Raw genomic sequence first — 21,566 nt, 5'->3', positions numbered from 1 at the left:
TGATGGAGATTCATAGCTAGGTCTTGGTTCCAGACATTTGCTGTGGTAAATCTTACCTGCTGTATATTTGAAATATTTCATGATAACCAAGGTAAATGCATTAAAAACATAAGAAACTGGAAACAATTCTTAAAAAGAGAAAATGGGTTTGGGTAAGAGCTATATATATAGGGTGGAATTGGATTAAAATATTTAACTTCCTGCTCTAAAAACCTGGGGCCCTCAGTTTAAAGAAATCACATTCTTATCTTAACCTTAATCTTCTGGACAGAAGTTTAGGTCTGTTTTCCCTGACTTTTTGAATTTTTCCAAATGGGATATTTCAATAGTAATGATTCTGTTTTATGATAGCAGCGTCTCTAAACAATGTGATCATTAATGGAAGGTGAAATTGAGAATTCAGAAGAAAAGATTTCATTAGATTCAAATCAAAGTTTGGATAGATATTAAGGAACAAACAAACCATATATATGTACATTGTGATGGGGGAGAGGGAGTTTGTACTCCTTTTTTTTTAAAGCTATTTTTGGAGGAGACTTTAAAAAGAACTCTTCATAGTCTCTTTTGAGCATTTGGTTTTCTTCTTTTCTGGGCATGGTTAACAAATTAAAAAGCCTATTTCCTCTCCACAGCTGTGCGTCATTGCCTTGAGGACTATTATGGGAACAAATTCTAAAAGAGTTCGTTCCGCTGTCTAGCAGCAAGAGCTTTTAACATAAACAAGCCTGCAGCCTCCCCGATTGTTCCTGCTGGCCACTCTGACTGTCTTGCCAGCTCACTGGTGTGCATTCCCTGATAGCAGATCCCTGGCCTATGAAGTAATGTTGCCCTGAAGATACAGGATGCAAGGACAGGTCTGAAGGAAATTCAGTGAGTTTGCTTACTTATAAGGTCCTTAAGAGGTCATGGCTACAGCATCCAGGAATTATGGGAAATTGGATTATTCAAGGGGATTGTATTTTAAACCTATAGATAATTGTTAATTTTTACTAGTTTCATGAATATGAGACACTAAAACTAATGTGGTTTTTCGGGGGGAGGAATCAATATTTTCCAGTAGGGAAAATTACATATTTTAAAGTTCTGAATTCCAAAACATCCAAAATAGGCATATTTTAACAAAGATCCACCCATAAAATGAGAATTTCATAAAGATTATTTAAGGTTAACAATGCCATAAGGATGCTGTTGCTGGCTTTATTTATAATGTACTAAAGTGACTAGTCTGACTTCAAATATTTAAATTTAGTTTGTTGGACATCCTTACCTTATCAGAAAAGAATTTACTTATTAACAAGACTAATTTGGAGAATTGAGAAAGTACGATTTTGTGAAATGGGACTAGAGTAGGAACAATATAATTTTCTATGATTTAACCATTTATCTGCTTCAGAAACAAACAAAATGATGTGGGTACTTACTGAGAATGAACTTGACTATGCCTAAAAATAAGTCATAGGGGCTCCCTCTAATTGACTTGGAACAGTAAAAGGATGTTGGTAAATAGTGCTGGCATATGGTCATCTCCAGCTGAGATCACTGATCTCATGGTGTCTGGGACTTTTAGAGTTGGAGAAGTTTTTTTAATATCAATAAGGAACCATGGCTCAGACAGGTTAAATGGACTTGGGCAAAGCCACATATCACAATGGTCTAGGTATCTTTTTAAAAAAGATTTTATATATATTTTTTAGAGCAGCTTTAGGTTCATAGCAAAATTGAGAGGATAGTCAGAGATTTTCCATATACTTCCTTCCCTGACACAGGCACAGCCTCCACTATGATAAAATCCCCCACCAGAGTGGTAATTTGTTACAATTGATGAAGCTATATATCATAATCACCCAAGGTCCATAGTTGACTTTAGAGTTTTTTTCTTGATATTGTACATTTTATGGGTTTGAACAAATATTATATAATGACATGTAACCATCATTAAGATATCAGAGTATTTTCACTTCCCTGAAAATCTTCTGTGCTCTATACTTCCAAAATTCTTAGCAAGTTAATTGAATAAACTTTTGTTTAGAAATTCGATATTACAGATATTATGCTCTGTGCTGGAGGTAAAACAGTATAAATCTTTGTTCCTCAAGAAGCTAAGCTTGATAGTGTACATGCAGATAGTGTACATGCAGATAGTGTAGATGCAGACCTGCAGAAACCCACCCAAACATTTTTAGGGGTTATTTGTACTCAGGAAATATTGGCGACTTGATTTTTCCCATCTCTTATTGTCTTGGAACAAAGTTATTACAGCTAAAATATAGTGGGATTATTTGTTATTTGAATAAGCCTTGTGTTCACATTACATTGTCCCAAGTAATATTACCTGATATATATGAGGGAAGGATGTTTATAATTGATGGCATCCTGGCTTTGGCTGGCTTAATAAGCATTGTCATTTCCTATATTAAATGGTTTATCCTACACAAATACAGACCTACATAGTGCTGGATATACATTATCATTTTCTGTTTGTTTTTTGGTGTGTGTGGTAAGGTTTTTTTCCTCCATTGTCTTAGGCAGAAATCTGTTCCAAATTAAGATAGACTTCTGACTAATCATTTGGAAAGTGACCTTCTGTTTGTCAAAGGTTTATTCAGATTCCTTTACTGAAATATTATCACCATTTCCATCTTTTTTCTATAATCTATATTTTAAGATTAAATTTACAAAATAGGAGGTTATACCTGTATTATTAAAAAAGGGAAAAAAAGGGAAAAAATCCAAAATCCAAGAATGTGATTATAACTTGGTCTAGTCATGAAAATTCATGCTTCCAACCCACATGCAAGACAAAGTTTTATTAGTGTACAGTTTGTACTGTATACTCCTACATTTCAGCCTGTCATGCCCTAAAAATGCTCTTTTACTTGGATAAGTAATAAAATTCACCCAATAGCTAAGGCTGTTTTATGTCTGATTTCCACTATGTGGCTGTACAATTTTTGGGAATGTCTGTTCAGTGCCAAACAAGAGCATAATTTTACCAATTGTAGGTCTGTTAGCAGAGTGTTTGGTGTTTGGGCTCTTTCTCCCACTCAGAATTTTATCCTTATTTGTATTTTTATTTACAAGTCCAAGTAACAATTTTATTTTGGCCTAAAGAATGCTTTTTTGATATATGTTTTAGTGGTTTTCTCAGTGTTACTTTTGAGAAGACTTAAAGAACCCACAAAAAGTTGTATTAAAATTAAAATATACACAACAAAACAATAGGCATCTAGATGTTCAGAATCATGCACTCAGAGGTAATCTGGTTGGTTCTATCACTGAGTAGCTCCCCTACTTAAGAATGTGTCAGCAGATAACAGTCCTTCTGTTCCTCATTACCATGTAATTCACTAAAATTAGAGTCCAAAACATATGCACACAAAGTAAACACTTTTCAAGCCACATCAATACAAAAATTCAATTAAAAATCCTAAATGTGTTATCAGACAATTGCATTAGCCAAGATCATAACTAGAAAACAGTATCTTACTATGTCAACTTTAAACTTCCTAGATATACAAATTTCTTTGAAAGAACTAAAGTACAATATCTTAGGATATGTGAAGAATAGGCATGACATTGGTCTTTTATGTATGTGACCAAACACCACCCACTCTTCTCAGGAACTGCTTTGATAGACAGAGTCCCAGCCATAGGCTGTCAGCTTGGACTCTTCTTTTCTATGAGTACTTAACTGTGCCAGTGTGTGGGCAGCACATTGAGTTGCTGAGTCAAGTCCGAAGCATACAAAGAAGGACATCTTCTCTGGTGCCAGTATCAGGCACCCTTGACAAGAATGGAGCTGTCCATTGGGTATCCAAGGTCTCAGGGTCATCCCCCATTTCTATTTATGTTAGAAATAAATTTTGGAAAGCAGTTTGCTTGCTTTCACGCCTCCCCCCTCCCCCCAGCAAATAGATAGACATACTCATCTAAAATATTTTTTTCACTTTGTAAACTTGCTATTTTATTTATAAAATTCTAGGATTTTGGAAATGGATTTAAATGGGGGATTTTCTAGCTCCAGGAGCTGGCTTAAGAAGAAGTAAAAACTATGGCACCTAAAGGAATGTATAATTGTGAATAAAAGCTGAATGGCTAATGATGATGAAAAAATTTATTAATATGTATTTACAAAGTTGATTGTGTTGCTTAATTAACAATATAGGATTCAAAATTCAAAGACAGAAGGTCATAAACTGTGACATGACTTAAATGGCAAAACCTGAGGAACATCTCTACAGAAGAGTGAAAAGGAGGAGGGTCAAAGAGATAGAAAAAGACTGGACTGAGATGACACATAATAGGAAAATTAAGGGGTTGGCAAGGGTTATTGAATGATAGAAGTGAGATCCCTTTTACAGTGACTTAAGATGTGATAGGACAATGAGAAAGAGAGTCAGTATGTACAAACATTTCTTCAAAAAAATACTTGACTGTCAAAGGGAGGAAAGAAATAGAGTAATAACTAGAGGAGACAGTATAAATTGGAAAGATATTAAAAATGGAAGAGGGTTGTATACTTTTAAAATGCTGATGGAAAAAATGAAGTAGAGAGTAAGGAACTGTGGATACAGAAGAAGTGGTACACAATGGATAGAACAAAATCCCCTAAAGAAGGTGAGGATGCTTGGACCCACACAATGAGTGAAAGAATTAGTTAATTAGTTTCAGATTGAAGGAAAAGTACCTTTACCATTGTATATGTATATAAAAAAGACAAGAGGATGGTTTGTGAATACAGGTGCATATGTAATTTTGATGGTTGGAAGTTCTCATCTTACCACTAATTTTTGTTTTATATCATGATATTTAAAAATCTATCCACAGCCAAGTTTTTTTTTTAATTTTTATTTATTTAAGATAGTCACACAGAGAGAGAGAGAGAGGCAGAGACACAGGCAGAAGGAGAAGCAGGCTCCATGCAATGGGACCCTGATGTGGGATTCGATCCCGGGTCTCCAGGATCACACCCTGGGCCAAAGGCAGGCCCCAAACCGCTGCGCCACCCAGGGATCCCAGCATAGCCAAGTTTCTATATGATTGTCATTCATAAGCCTGGTTTTACACTAATATTCTTATTTAGCATAATTAATGAAATTAAATGAATTTCTTCTTTCTGGACAGTTTTTAGAATTTAGAATATTTACAACATAGTTTTGAAATATAAAGCATCCAGGTATATAAACATTTTGAATCACATAAAGAATTTTTATTTCTAACTTATATGGTTTGTATCTTTATAGTGTACACTTATTTGGCCTTAGAAATTCCTTGTAGCACATGGAAAATAATTTTAATTTTAGCTATAGCTTTTAGATTTAGATGGCAGTCTGTATAATAGCTTAAGACATGTAGCTTAAGGAATAAAATAATTAGAAATTCAGGCAAAAATGTTTGCAAAAGGATGTTTATTATATCGTTCATAAAAATACATAGAAAAATTGTATACAATCTAAAATTCATCATAATGGATAAGTATATTATAATTTATAAAATACATGCCCATTTACACTATTATCAAAAATTTAAATATTATCAGTGTTTATATGACAGTGATTGATAAACAGCATGCAAAATTTATGAACATAATTTCTTTATATGTTAATATAACCATGCATTGATGAAGTATAGAAGATTTGATAAGTTGCTAACAGTTTTGATTTTTTGTTTTTTCTGTTTACCTGGTGTTTTAAAAAATAGGAATGTAAAAATTTCATAAGCAGAAAAAATTAGTACATCTTGAGAACTATGTTATTGGATTGTTCTATTTTGAGGAATATATGTTTACATTGTTTCTAATCACTGAACTTTTAGGTGATATGCACATCTTGTAATAAATCTATTATTTCATCTTAAGTGTCACACTTGATATTTAGCTTGATATCTATTTCTATTTTGTGTTATAAAAATGATGTCAATTACACTCTAATTTAAAAATATTCTTTTTCTTCTAAATTTGTTATCATTTTTTTTTCCTGAAAGCCAAACATTTGCGTATAATAAAAGGAGTACAGGCTAAATGCAAAGACAAAAAGGAGTCAATTCCATCAATTTAAGATTTGTTGTAGTTAACATAAATCATCTCTCTCTTCCTTTCCTCTAGGTCTTTCCAGCTGGACCTCTCTACTTGGTTTGCGCCTTAAGGCAGAGGACAGTATGTACTCTACCTGTGCTGGAGCATTTTATTATTTGTTAGAATTTTTCCTAGTGCTAGGTCATTTTGGGCAGAAGTCATTGCCAGTTAGAAAAGAGGCAGAAGGGAAAGCAAAAATAATGTACTCTAAAAAGGGCAGTGCTTGCAAGTTGCATATAACTGTGTTTTTTAAACCACCAAGAGTTGGGTTTAGTGGTGGCAGCCACATCTATCCTAGAGCTTGTCATTGAAGAGAACCAGGTATTTACAGGAGCCACAAGCAGACTGTACAATTAGGGTTAGGCGAGAGGATTGGGTAATCTTGCAATAGTCACTGTTACATAACACTCCAGTTGCTGCCCAGGGATTTGAGCGGTAACTGAATATTATAGCGGGAATTGTTAGCTTTGCCACAGCCAAAGGTCACTTGTTGTTTCCATTATAACCCTTGTTTTGTAGTTAGTTGGTTTATAATCCAAACTGTTTAATTCACATCAGGCTGAAACCTGGCATTCAAATTAGAAGCCCAGAGGCACTTTTTTCCCCAATAATAGAATTTTGAGCTAGATAGAACCAGAGATCATTTAGTCCAACATTATTTCACAAATAAGAAGACTGAAGCCCAAAGAGGGAGTGAAATGTGCATAATGTCATACAGTGACCAAGAGGCAGAACCAAACCTATGAAACAGGTTTTTCTGCTTTCCTGATTAAAACAAAATACAACAAAACAAAATGAACCTTTAGTATTCTATGGTAATATCATTTCTTGGTAATGTAGCCAGAGGGAATGGGTGCTGGCAATTTTATGTTTACCAGGGCTCCCTTTGACATGCTCAAGTGACTTGCCCAGGGAAACACAGCATGTTGAACAGCAGAATAGGAAAGAACAGCAAATAGGCCTCTTTTGTGACTATTTTGCATTTTTAGATTCTTTTTGCTCTGGTCTTATCAATTGATATTCTGCTGATTTATTCAATATCCTCAAAGAAATTATTTTTAAACCACTGATAGGTGGAACACTAGTTTGTTACATTCTCACAGTCATAAAATGAACCAAAAATTGAATTGGGAAAAAAAAAGTAGGATGGGAAGCAAGGATCATGTTTCTATTAAAACCATAGTTGGTTGAAAGTGAGTTTAATCAGTCAACTGAACAATCATTTTATCTCCATAACATCAAAAGAAAATTTTTGTGGTGGATTGTTTTTCTTTGATAAATTGCAACAATTATTGTGTCAATATTAAAGTTAGATGTAAATAGTGTAAATGGCATTTTCTTGAGCTATGTATCACAACCAGTTGGCTGGAGCCATATATATACATCTTGACTTCATGCATAGCTGGTTTTCCTGCAATCCTACTCAGAGAAACATCCTACATTATTATATCATGGATGAGTATTTAAAAGTGACCTTCTCTCCCAGATGTGAAAGAATGCTCTACACGGCAGCAGAAGAGGTCTTTTTAAAAGTTCATGCTGTAAATTTAGCATTCAAATGTCAAAACATAGTTTTAAACCCAACATGTAGTTAGTACTCCCCCTTTCTCTCAATCTTCACCTCTTGTTTACCCCAGGACTCCTGAATCTTTTTGAACAGGTCTTTTACCTCTTGTAATTGGCAAGTTTTTGGAGTACAAGGACCATGCATTATTTTTCATATTTACATTCCTTCTCCCATACACCATAACATGTGTGGAGCCAATTTGCTTTTCATCTAGCATACATACCATCAAAATTTATGTTAGTCATGATATTATTTACTTGGAAATATACCTGTGCAAAGTATAAAATTATTGTATTAACAGTGATTGTTTCCTGTAGAAGAATATGATAACAAATTAAATTAAGCCCAATTTAGGAGAGGAGAAAGAAGAAATGCTATGAAAACTTTGACTTTTCTTTATGAGAAGTTAGAAATGGGTTGGAAGATAGAATTATCAGAGTATAATTAGATAAACTTAGCCCAGTCAAGAAAATTTATCTCTCGTTTTTTGTACATTTTTCAGTAGTTTTGTGGTCTTTTTCACCTTTGTTTCCCAAATTAAGATATTGAATTATGATTACATTTTGTTTATACTTTCTGTCTGTGGTCATTGCACTTTAAGTTTATGATACCAATAGCCTGAAATTCCCATAAACAAAGAAGACCATATGGAGGAAGTAGGTGGTAATTGGCAAAAGGAAAGCATAATATGGAAAGAATTAATCAAAGGTTGTTGTAATAATTTGGCTCAGTTAGGGGAATCATTTGTTTTGCAGTTCTTGTCCAATATATTATAACATTATTGGAGATGACTTCATAGGTCAAGTGTCAGTAAGAAACCTCATATTTTTATTTAGCATGAAGAGATCCAAACTTGCCAGAAAGTCAATATTTATCAGGGTCACTTCATTTAATATTTTTATTTTCTCCATAACCTAATTCCAATTTCTGGAGTTGACAATGTTAGTCAGTGGTTTAGGTTTCCTCATTTTGTTGGAAATGGTGTATGTCACCAACCTACTTCTTATTACTAAGAAGTAAGACTAGGCTAAAGGTGCTTTCTCACTGAGTACCATGTATCTGTGGTTTGAAAGCATGGGTATTAGCGGACTTCCTGGAATTACTGTTGGGTTTCAGGTATATTTGCCATCCTATTTTAGGAGCTTGGGGTCATCAGGTCATTTATATCTTGTAGGAATCACATGTCTTTATGAAAAATCCATGTGTAGACACTCAAATTGCATAATAATGAAAACCTAAGTGTATTACAGAGAGCTTGACAGACCAATGAAATTATCTGTGCTGTTTGGTTTTAAAGTCACTAAAAAGGAAAATTGAGTTGAGATGAAATGACAATGATGCAGAATCCTTGTTGTCAGTCTGAACTTAAGTCAGCCCTGGAAGAAGTTGGTAAAATTGACCCATGTTCCCTAAAAACCATCATTGGTTTCTCGTGTATACCTACCCAAGCATTGCTTACCTGTAATCACAGAAGTATCAGACCATGCATGAAATTCCATGCTACTAGTATTTCCAGCCTGAATGAAAAGGTATCTTGTAACTTCTAGGAACCTATGTGATTTCCACAATGCTGAGAAATAATTCCACAATAAATGTTATCTTCTGAAAGACAAAGTTATTTAGTCAAATTAGACAACTCAGCTGTTCAACCAGATACACTCACATGGATATCTTCACATCTTTATATATTAGGCAAATATATTTGTCCCAATTTTCTGTATGAATATTTATTTTCTTCCATTGTATATAATATTCCACTACCTACTACTAATGCTACCTTATATGTATGTAGTAGCTTAAAACACTTCCACATTCATAATCCAATTTTCATCTCTTTTTGCTTCTCATTGGGATATTTTCCTTGATGTGAGTAGGTTCTTCTACCAGGACTATTTTTAATTCAATCTCTTTATGAATAATTTTATTTCCAAAATCATGGTTTTAACAGATTTTTATTTCTGGAAGCATAGATTTAAGGTCCAAGAAAATTTGGTTCTCTGGCTTTTCTTCTTTAGCAACATATTTTTGTTTTAGTGATAAAATATTTTCTGGAATCTTGTGGAGGATGATTCTTTTAAATTTGTTATTGATAAGAATTCTTTATTTTACCTAGGGTATCAGTTTCCTTCTTTGTTCTTTTGGTTTTCTTCCAGTACTTGGTGATTTATAGTGGGTTTGTTTTCTTTTTTTCTTTCTTTCTTTCTTTGTTTTGCTTTTTTATGTATACAAATGAAAGAAGGGAAGGAGAGGAGAAAGAAAGATAAGAAAAGGGTATTTTGATCTCTCCATTGACTAGGTTCATTCTTCCTCTAAAAATTTACATGGTGTTATTTTAGCATCTATATTACAGCATTAAATGTAATGCTAAATACAAAATTTAATACTGCAGTATGTGAGAGAGAAAAAATTATGCCTCATACTATGGGGGCAGTCAAAGTAAAGGTCAATTTGACCACCAAAATCTGTATACTTTGATTCATCAGTTCTATTTCTAGAAATTTACAGTAAGGAAATAAAGTTATATTTACAAAGGATTAGGTGCAAGAATATTCATCACAGTCATAACAATGCAGGAATGCAATGTCAATGTTAAGACTGGTGTGTTGGGTAAATAAGTTACAGTGATTAAGATAATGGAAACTAATGGAAACCTTAGAAGTTCTATCTTAAAGCACTATTTAAGAAAAAAGGAAATGCTCATAATGCTTATAAAAAGGGAAAAAGTCTAATAGTCTAAATAATATGATGCTATTTAGAGAAATAAGGGAAATATTTGTGTTTGTGTATGTGTGTGTACTAGAAGGAAATACAACAAAATATTAATCAAGGTTATCATTAATGGTGAGAACATTATAGTTGTGTTTTGTTTTATTTTAATAATATTGTTCCTCTTACTTGTAACACCTAACTTTTAAAATTTTTATTACATAGTGTTTAATAGACATAATATATATGTAGGTTCTGAAGCATAATAGTAAACAATCAATTTCTGGACTTAGAGAGTATTACCAACAGCTTTGGAACTACCTGTGTATATTTATACTTTTTCATATCTTATCTTCCTGTCCCCAAAGGTAACCATTCTCCTGAATTTTGAATTTATTGTCCATTTTTAAAAAGTTTTCCAAAATATATTCCTTAGTTTTTATTATTTTTGAGTCTTATGAGGTGGAATCATATATATAATCTTTATCACTTTTTCCCACATGTGTTTAAAGCTTCATTATTTTCACTCCTGTATAATATTCCAGTTTATCACCATACCTTTATTTATTTATAATGTTTTCTGTTCATGATCACGTAAGGTTCAAGTATATGCATAATGTTGTTAGAAAATTATTAGCTATGTCTCAAGATCCAGAGGTAAAAAGATTAATTTAGATGGTAACTTGTGGAATAGCTGGGGATACTGACATCTGTACAATAGGAAGTCTTCTTGAAGGTGGCAAAGCTTTAAATTTTTTTTAGATCTTCTTTAATGTCTCAATAATATTTAAAGGTTTTTTCCATGAAGGCCTTACATATTTTCATTTTCATTGGGTATATTTCTATACATCTTGTACTCTAAGTTGACATAAGAAAATGGTATCTATTTTAAAATTACATTTTTAACAATTTATTGCAACTATATACAGATTTCTAGGTTAACTTTTTTTAAGCGCCTGGCCATATGGTCTTATTAATTCTGTTGATTTTTGTTTTTTTTTCATCTGTGAATTATAAATATTTTAGCTTCTTTCCCCAAATTTTATTTTATTTTATTTATATTATTATTTTTAAAGATTATATTTATACATTCATGAGAGACACAGAAAGAGAGGCAGAGACATAGGCAGAGGGAGAAGCAGGCTCCATGCAGGAAGCCCAATGTGGGACTTGATCCTGGCACTCCAGGATCACACCCTGGGCTAAAGGTAGGCACTCAACCCTGAGCACCCAGGCGTCCCTTTCCCCAAATTTTAGAACTTTATTTTTGTCTTACTTGACTTAGACTTCCATGTTGAAAGGAATGTTTTGTCTCAAAGGTTTTCTGTTGACTTCTTTTATCAGATTACAAAAATTATTTTATTCCTAGTTTACTAAGGGTTTTTAAGATCATAAATAATTGAATTTTAGCAATTGTTGTAGCTGAGATGATTATATGTCCTCTTATTTTATTTTTTAAAGATTTTATTAATTTATTTTAGAAAGAGAGAGGGAGAGAGTCTCAAGCAGACTCCCTACTGAGCACGGAGCTCAAGACCAGGTTTGATCTCACTACCCTGAGACCACGACCTGAGCTGAAATCAAGAGTCAGGCGCCCAACCTACCCTTATGTCTTCTTTTAACATACCAAATTATATTTATAGGTTTTTCTAAGCTATTCAACAATGTTGAAATTCTTGATCATAATATGATCATGGATTAAGAGGCACAAAGTATTCTTTCGCTAAAATATTGTTTTAAATACTTGCATTTAGGGGCATGTACACACTCTCTCAAAATAAATAAAATCTTAAAAAAAATACTTGACCTCTAGTTTTCCTTTCTCATACTAACTTCTTGGGTGTGGTAGGTAGAATTGTGGCCCCCCCACCAAATGATGTTCATATCCTAATCTCTGAAATCTATATTACTTGGGAAAAGGAAATTTGCAAATGTGATTAAGGATCTTGAGAAGGGAAGATTAGCTTTGATAACCTGAGTGGACCCAACCTAATTCTTTCAGTTCTTAAAAGTACATTCCCCATCTGTGGAGAAGCAGAGACAGTGTGAGAACTCAGCCTACCACTGATGTCTTTGAAGATGGCAGATGCCATAAGCTTGGAAACACAGGTGGCCTCTAAAAATCAATTCTCCCCCCTAAGTCCCAGAAAGAGACACAACACCTTGATCTTACTCTGGTGAGACTTGGGTCAGGCTTCTGGCCTCTAGGACTCTAATAAATATCTGTTGTTTAAAGCAACAAAGCTTGTGATAATTTGTTACAGCAATAATGGAAAACTAATATATCTAGTTTTATTATTAAGATAATATTTGACTTATAAGATGAAATGGGGTTCTTTTCTCTCTATTTACATTTTCTGGAAGAATCTGTACCAAACTGGAATGGTATTTAAAATGTTTAATAAAACTAAAAATATTTCTGCTGGTTTTCCTGCAATCCTACTCAGAAAAATATCCTACATTATTATATCATGGATGAGTATTTAAAAATGACCTTCTCGGCATTTCATTGCATCTGTATCTTTGGGGTAAATACCCAACAGTGCAATTGCTGGGTCGTATGGCAGATCTATTTTAACTCTCCGCACAGTTTTCCAGAGTGGCTGCACCATTTCACATTCCCACCAACAGTGTAAGAGGGTTCCCTTTTCTCCACATCCTCTCCAACATTTGTGGTTTCCTGCCTTGCTAATTTTCCCCATTCTCACTGGTGTGAGGTGGTATCTCATTGTGGTTTTGATTTGTATTTCCCTGATGGCAAGCTGCACCCCGATGTTTATAGCAGCAATGTCCACAATAGCCAAACTGTGGAAGGAGCCTCGGTGTCCTTTGAAAGATGAATGGATAAAGAAGATGTGGTGTATGTATACAATGGAATATTCCTCAGCCATTAGAAATGACAAGTACCCACCATTTGCTTCAACGTGGATGGAACTGGAGGGTATTATGCTGAGTGAAGTAAGTCAATCGGAGAAGGACAGACATTATATGTTCTCATTCATTTGGGAAATATAGATAATAGTGAAAGGGAATAGAAGGGAAGGGAAGGGGGAAGAAATGGGTGGAAATATCAGAAAGGGAGACAGAACATAAAGACTCCTAACTCTGGGAAACGAACTAGGGGTGGTGGAAGGGGAGGTGGGTGGGGGGTGGGGTGACTGGGTGGTGGGCACTGAGGGGGGCACTTGATGGGATGAGCACTGGGTGTTATTCTGTATGTTGGCAAATTGAACACCAATAAAAAATAAATTTATTATTAAAAAGATAAATAAATAAATAAATGTGACCTTCTCTTCCAGATCTGAAAGAACACTCTACCATGGCAGCAGAAGAGAACTTTTTAAAAGTGTATCCCATAAATTTAGCATTCAAATGTCAAAACATGGTTTTAAACCCAGTATGTAGTTAGCACTCCCCCCTTCTCTCAATCTTCACCTCTTGTTTACCTCAGGACTTCTGAATCTTTTTTGAACAGGTCTTTTACCTCTTTTTTTCTTTTCCCTCTTTTAAATAAAAATATAAACATATTTTAATGTGTTTAATTAAACAGGTCTTTTAAATAAAATTTTAAAAATATTGATGAAGAGTAGGCAGTAGTGTAGAAATATGATAGGTTGAGGAATCTGAAGTAATTGTAGTTAACTGAGGAAAACAGTAAATCCTACTTTTGGATTCTTCCTGGCATTCCTTTGTCTTTGGAGATAAGGATGCTTCTTTCGTCTGGGTATAGGAAAGACACATCCCACAGGAGGGTTTTATGACCTGTTTTGAGGAGAAGGGGAGGAAAGACCAGAAAGACTTTCCTACTTATGCCATTTTCTTAAGCTCCTTCAGCTTAAGATAATTAATATGCCAATGTGTCAATATTTTGAGGTAGCATGTCCTAAAGCCCATCAGATTATCTTAATCTTATTGTTATTCTTATTATATGATTATTCTTTTTTTGTGCAACTTCTTCCCCAAGAATTTAAAATTTCCTCTACTTAAAGGTTCATAGAATTTTGATATTATCTTTTTTTTAAGATTCTTTATTAATTTTGCTATGGACTGAATGTTTGTGTCCCCACAAAATTCATATGTGAAAACCTATAATCCCTAGTGTGATGATATTTGGAGGTAGGACTTTGGGAGGTACCTAAGTCATGATGATGAAGTCCACATGAATGGAATTAATGCCCTTATAAAATAAACCTTGGAGAGTGCCTTTATCTTTTCTACCAAGTGAGGATACAGTGAAAAGATGGCTGTCTAGGAAGGAGGAAGTAGCCACTGAATCAGTCAATGCCTTCCCTATCACCAGAACCATGAAAAATACATTTCTGTTACTTAAAAGCCACCAGTCTGTTTTCGTTAGAGCAACCCAAATGTACTAAGAAATTATATTCTATAGTCTCTGCATTCAGTTACTTTTCTAGAAAAAATAAGAATATGAGGTTTATCATTTCTTTTTTTCCACATTAGGGAGTGAGTCACTCTTGGACACACCTGTTCAACAAGATATAAGGATTATTACAGCAGCTGGCACTGCTTTTTAATAAAAGAATGGCAACCAATGGGGAATGGAGAATGAGGAGTTGAATACATTTAAGAACATCCAAACCATAGAATGTGTTGAGAAACAGTTTTCCATGGTCTCATAGCTTGAAACATCTTAGGAACAGAGGCATTGACTTTTTTCTTCTAAGACTACCTTTTTAAGGTTGTTTTGTATACTGAATAACTTTGAATGATAGAGATGGTATCTCCCCCTGGAACAAATTACAGGCATGCTTACTGTCTGCTAAAATAAAGATAATATCTCCCTCTGGATTGAAGAACAGACATGCTTATTTCTCATTATAAATATTGACATTCTTGGGGCTCCTGGTTGGGTATCTGCCTTTGGCTCAGGTCATGATCCTGGGGTCCCGGGATCAAATCCTGCATCTCCTTCTGCCTATGTCTCTGCCTCTCTCTCTGTGTCTTTCATGAATAAATAAATAAAGTCTTTTTTTTTTTAAATTGACATTCTTTATGCTAAGGGTTCCTCTCCTGGAACACAAACTACTCATATGTAGACTATATCTGGGCCCATCTATGTCACCTCCATAGGACTCAGGAGCAAAAGGAACCCTGAAAAATAGGTCGATGTTCACGTTGCTTATCATGCTTGTCAAGGCGTCCCTTAGTCTTCCCTATCAAGGCCCCAACCCTCTGGTCCTACAAGAATATCACCCTTATGTCCCCCCACCCTCCATACAAATCCTAACTTGTTAACTTGTAAGAGAACAAATTAGACCCTTCTCAAGTCTTTAACAGTTTTAGTGACAAGGATGGGATGCTACTTGTGGAAAAGAAAGCACAGGGTCCTGCAGGCCAGGTCTGAGAATCTGATAAGACTCTTTGGGATCTGACAGCAAATACTGGGCAAGGGGAAGGTGGTGTGGTCTATTGTCTTGCCTGTTAATAAATGTTTAGAGCAGTGAGAGGTAGGATTGAACCAAGCTGCCCAAACAGTGCCTTGATTATTGCTCATTCTACTCTGGGAGGGTGGATGAGCTAATTTTACCAGGGCAATGGGAAAGCAAGCCTTACAACCTCAGCTAAAAGGCAATGTGGCTATAAATGGTGAACCAAAGAAGCTCCACAGCCAAAAAATAACTAGTGTCAGCACTGAGGACCTTGCTACTCAACACAATACTTTGGACAGAGCAAAATCATTAGAAGTTCTTTTTATTGAGCTATAAGCTAGTATGTGCATAAAACCTGCTCAAATTGAATGCAATTCTTTTACTGGCATGGAGCCCCTTTCTCCCTCCATACCCTTTGATTACTGTCTTCCTATCTATACCAATCCCAATTGCTTTACAGAGAGGTCTTCCTGTCCCCCAGAGATACCAAAGGACATACACACCAGTCCCTCTCATTATGCTGGGAAACTACTGGGTACAACCACCCAGGTCACTATCTTATCCAGTCCCATAGAGTGAGTGGGCACCCAGATTCAAGTGAATGGAGTTTGGGCAGGCTTTACAGTGGGAAAAATAAGCTAATGGGACTTTAGAGGTTGAGAAATTTGGGCCATCTCAATGTATGGCTGTTGTTGCTTCTATATCTGAATGTTCTTCCTCATCTGAAAAGTGCTAAGGGGATTCTCCCAATCATGGAAGCCTCATATAGGTAAGTGCTTATAGAACACACCTTTGAGTTCAAATTTCATTGAAAAGTTTCAGGAAGTTGGGGTTTCTGGCAAAGTGAAACAGCTTCTACCCTGAGGGACATTGGGGTTTCAGATTCATTGTCCCTTTGGCATAGCTACCAGGTATGACTTTTTGAAACCAGTTATAGCTTGCTATTGTGCTCTTGGCAAAGCTAAACACCTGATCCACGGAGGCCTTGTGACTCTCTGGAGTGACAGTCCCATTTTTTTGGGTGGGTCAACTGGAACTCAATTACTTATATGGTTAAAATAGACTAATAAGACTCATTTGTCAGGTGAAAATGATTTATTCAAGAGCACAGTCAGCCTGGCCCAGCTACTTCTCAGCTTGATATGAAAAGTGGAGCTTTCCTCCTGAGGAAATTTCAATTTCCACTATGCTTTCCAAAGTGACACTATTGGTTCAAAGGGGCCCTCAAATCACAGAGGTACTCCTATATGCTTGGTCTGGTTCTCTGATGGTGAACATCTATGTACATTATGTTTTGACCTAAGTAATTCAACTTCTACTAATTTAGAGTACAAGTATATTAATATGTTTAAAAATAGTTATATTTGCAAGGATGTTTACTGAAACATTGTTTTTGATAGCAAATGACAAGAAACTATTTTTTAAATTAAATTTTTTTTATGGAGTTCAATTTTCCAACATATAGCATATCACCCAGTGCTCATCCCATCAAGTGCCCCCCTCAGTGCCTGTCACCAAGTTACCCCAATCCCCAACCCACCTCCCTTTCCACTACCCCTTGTTTGTTTCCCAGAGTTAGGAGTTTCTCATGTTCTATCATCCTCACTGATATTTTCACTCATTTTCTCTCCTTTCCCCTTTATTCCCTTTAACTATATTTTATATTCCCCAAATGAATGAGAACATATAATGTTTGTCCTTCTCCGATTGACTTACTTCACTCAGCATAATACCCTCCAGTTCCATCCACATCGAAGCAAATGGTGGGTACTTGTCATTTCTAATGGCTGAGTAATATTCCATTGTATACATATACCACATCTTCTTTATCCATTCATCTTTCAAAGGACACCGAGGCTCCTTCCACAGTTTGGCTATTGTGGACATTGCTGCTATAAACATCGGGATGCAGGTGTCCCGGCATTTCACTGCATCAGTATCTTTGGGGTAAATTCCCAGCAGTGCAAATGCTGGGTCACAGGGAAGTTCTATTTTTAACTCTTTGAGGAACCTCCAGACAGTTTTCCAGAGTGGCTGTACCAGTTCACATTCACACCAACACTGTGCAAGAGGGTTCCCATTTCTTCACATATTCTCCAACATTTGGTGTTTCCTGTGGTTAATTTTCACCATTCTCACTGGTGTGAGGTGGCATCTCATTGTGGTTTTTTTTTTAATTAGAAAAATTATTTATTTCTGCTCCTTTCATACATCTTATTGGGCAGAAACAGTCTCACACATATCTGAATAATGTACTGTCACACTGTTTAAAGGCAAAGCACCATAGGTAAAGCTGATCAGAGTTCTCAGCTTATGGGATCTCGCTTCCTGATTTTACATTAATTTTTGAAAGTCAGAAATGTCATCTCCACAAAATGTTAAGGGAGCTATAAGAAATAATCACTTTATTCAATATTATAGTTGTGGAAATGGGAGTATATTTTTTTTAAGAAATGAAAAACTAAGAAGAAAATGCCACTAAACATCACTGGTGTGTCAGTACAGGCCAGCAGGAGAAATACTGTGAGAAATTTGTCTCTTTGATACCAAGAAGACATTCTAGTTCAAGCTTTAATATGATTCCTATTTCTCACGAGATGCTTCTTTTCTGCTGCTTCACTCTTTTTCCATATTTCACATCAGAGGATTGGTACAGCCTTTAAAACTTCATTAACAGGGGCAAATCCAATATCCACGGATTTCTTGTCAAAAGGCATTTTTTAACCCATCAGGTAGCCCGGCACTTTTCATTCTCATGAATACTCTAGCCATGAAAAAACTCAATAGGACACAGACGAATCCAATGAATAGAAGAAGAAATCTATTGAGTTTTGGAATGTTTGGTGCATTTGATCGGTCCAGGATTATGAAACCTAAACCTCCCATTGTAAACAGGAAGCTGGATGCAAGTCCTTCCATAATATATTGTCCATTTACTCTGTAGGCCAAGAAAGCTATTGGTCTCTGATGTCCATGTTCATCAGTCATAGAACCAACACTTGGAGGTTCAACAATAACATCATAAATTATTCTTCCGGTGATGAGGAAGTAAGACACCACCACCAGAGCATACACCGTCATGGCCGACGGCATGTGCACCCAGGGCGGCCTCTTCAGCTTCAGGTTGGGGCATTCGAGCACTAAGAACGGGACGCGGTACAAGGTCTCCATGTTGGTGGCGGCAGGGGTTTCCTCATTGTGGTTTTGATTTGTATTTCCCTGATGTCAAGTGACACGGAGCATTTTCTCATGTGCTTGTTGGCCATGTCTATGTCTTCCTCTGTGAAATTTCTGAACATGTCTTTTGCCCATTTCATGATTAGATTGTCTCTTTGCTGTTGAGTTTAATAAGTTCTTTATAGATCTCGGAAACTAGCCCTTTATCTGATAGGTCATTTGTAAATATCTTCTCCCATTTTGTAGGTTGTCTTTTAGTTTTGTTGACTGTTTCTTTTGCTGTGCAGAAGCTTTTTATCTTGATTAAGTACCAATAGTTCATTTTTGCTTTTGTTTTTCTTGCCTTCTTGGATGTATCTTGCAAGAAGTTGCTGTGGCAAATGCAAAAAAGGTGTCGCTTGTGTTCTCTTCTAGGATTTTGATGGATTCTTGTCTCACATTTAGATCTTTCATCCATTTTGAGTTTATCTTTGTGTCTGCTGTAAGATAATGGACTAGTTTCATTCTTCTGCATGTGGCGGTCCAGTTTTCCCAGCACCATTTATTGAAGAGACTGTCTTTTTTCCAGTGGCTAGTCTTTCCTGATTTGTCGAATATTAGTTGACCATAGAGTTGAAGGTCTACTTTTGGATTCTCTCTTCTGTTCCATTGATCTATGTGTCTGTTTTTGTGCCAGTATCACACTGTCTTGATGATCACATCTTTGTAGTACAACCTGATGACTGCTTCAATTTCCTCCTGGGTTATCGGCCTGTCAGGTTTTCTTTTTCTTCCTGTTCCAGTTTTGGTAGTTTGTGGGTTTTCCAGAAACGCGTCCATTTCTTCTAGATTGCCTAGAATCTTATTGGCATATAGCTGCTCATAATAAGTTTTTAAAGTTGTTTGAATTTCCTTGATATTGGTGATGATATCTCCTTTTCCATTCGTGATTTCATTAATCTCCTTTTCTTTATTATCTTTAATAAGGCTGGCTAATAGTTTATATATCTTATGAATTCTTTCAAAGAACTAACTCCTGGTTTTGTTGATCTGTTCCGCAGTTCTGGTTTCTATTTCATTGAGTTCTGCTCAAATCTTTATTAACTCTCTTCTTCTGCTTGGTGTAGGTTTTATTTGCTGTTCTTTCTCCAGTTACTTTAGGTGCAAGGTTAGCTTTTGTATTTAATTTCTTTCCAGTTTTTTGAGGGATGGCTGTATTGCGATGTATTTCCCTCTCAGGGCTGCTTTTGCTGTATTCCAAAGATTTTGAGTGGTTGTATCTTCATTCTCATTGTTTCCATGAGTCTTTTTATTCTTCTCTAATTTCCTGATTGACCCTTACATCTTTTAGGAAGATGCTCTTTAACCTCCATGTATTTGGATTTCTTCCAAATTTCTTCTTGTGATTTAGTTCTAGTTTCAAAGCATGATCTGAAAATATGCAAGGCACAATCCCAAAATTTTGGTATTGGTTAAGACCTGATTTGTGACCCAGTATGTGGTCTATTCTGGAGAAAGTTCCATGTGCACTTGAGAAGAATATTCAGTTGCGTTTGGATGTAAAGTTCAGTAAATATCTGTGAAATCCATCTGGTCCAGTGTGTCATTTAAAGCTCTTGTTTCTTTGAAGATGTTGTGCTTAGAAAATCCGTCATTTACAGAAAGTGCCATGTTAATGTCTCCCAGTATTATTGTATTATTATCTAAGTATGTCTTAACTTTGGTTATTAGTTGATTGATATACTTGACAGCTCCCACATTAGGGGCATAAATATTCATAAATATTCATGATTGTTAGGTCCTCTTGTTGGATATATCCTTTGAGTATGATATAGTGTCCCTCTTCATCTCTTACTATAGTCTTTGGGATAAACTTTAATTTATCTGCTCTGAGGATTGCTACCCCTGCTGTCTTCTGAGGACCATTTGAACGGCCATTTGCCATTCAAATGGTTCTCCAACATTTTATTTTCAGGCTGTAGGTGTCCTTGGATCTCAAATGACTCTCTTGTAGATAGCAAATAGATGGGTCTTGATTTTTTATCCATTCTGAAACCCTGCCTTTTGATAGGATCATTAAGCCCATTTACATTCAGAGTTACTATTGAAAGATATGAATTTAGTGTCATCATGATACCTATTCAGTCCCTGTTTTTGTGGATTGTTTCTTTGGACTTCCTCTTTCTTTTACAGAGTTCCCCTTAATATTTCTTGCAGAGCTGGTTTGGTGGTCACATATTCTTTCCATTTCTGCCTATCTCGGAAGCTCTTTTTCTCTCCTTCTATTCTGAATGAGAGCCTTTCTGGATGCAGTATTCTTGGCTGCATGTCCTTCTCATTTAGGACCCTGAATATATCCTGCCAGCCCTTTCTGGCCTGCCAGGTCTCTGTGAAAATGTCTGCTATTAACCTAATACTTCTCCCCAGAAAGGTTAGGGATTTCTTGTTTCTTGCTGCTTTAGGGATCTTCTCTTTATCTTTGGAATTTGCAAGTTTCACTATTAAATGTCAGGGTGTGGAACGGTTTTTACTGATTTTAGGGGGGGATCTATCTCCTGGATCTGAATGCCTGTTTCCCTTCCCTTCCCAGGTTAGGGAAGTTGTTAGCTATGATTTGTTCAAATACACTTTCTGTCCCTCTGTCCTCTTCAAGGCCCTCTGGCACCCCAGTTAA

General features: G+C 35.6%; 1 long non-coding RNA gene and 1 pseudogene across 1 annotated transcript in view; one reads left to right on the top strand and one right to left on the bottom strand.

Annotated features, from left to right (window-relative positions):
• Window positions 1-703: 703 nt before the first annotated feature.
• Window positions 704-21,566, top strand: part of LOC144311180 (uncharacterized) — a 38,246-nt gene continuing 17,383 nt past the window's right edge. Inside the window, exons 1-2 of the long non-coding RNA XR_013376762.1 lie at window positions 704-870; window positions 6,104-6,154. This is a non-coding gene — a long non-coding RNA (uncharacterized LOC144311180). The remainder of the gene's footprint in view (window positions 871-6,103; window positions 6,155-21,566) is intronic.
• On the bottom strand, window positions 17,981-18,922 carry LOC144311139 (oligosaccharyltransferase complex subunit OSTC pseudogene; annotated as a pseudogene).

Source organism: Canis aureus, chromosome 1, assembly GCF_053574225.1.
Source record: "Canis aureus isolate CA01 chromosome 1, VMU_Caureus_v.1.0, whole genome shotgun sequence".
NCBI lineage: Eukaryota > Metazoa > Chordata > Mammalia > Carnivora > Canidae > Canis > Canis aureus.
Note: the sequence above shows the minus strand (reverse complement) of the source record. Positions and strands in the feature narration are given on the sequence as shown.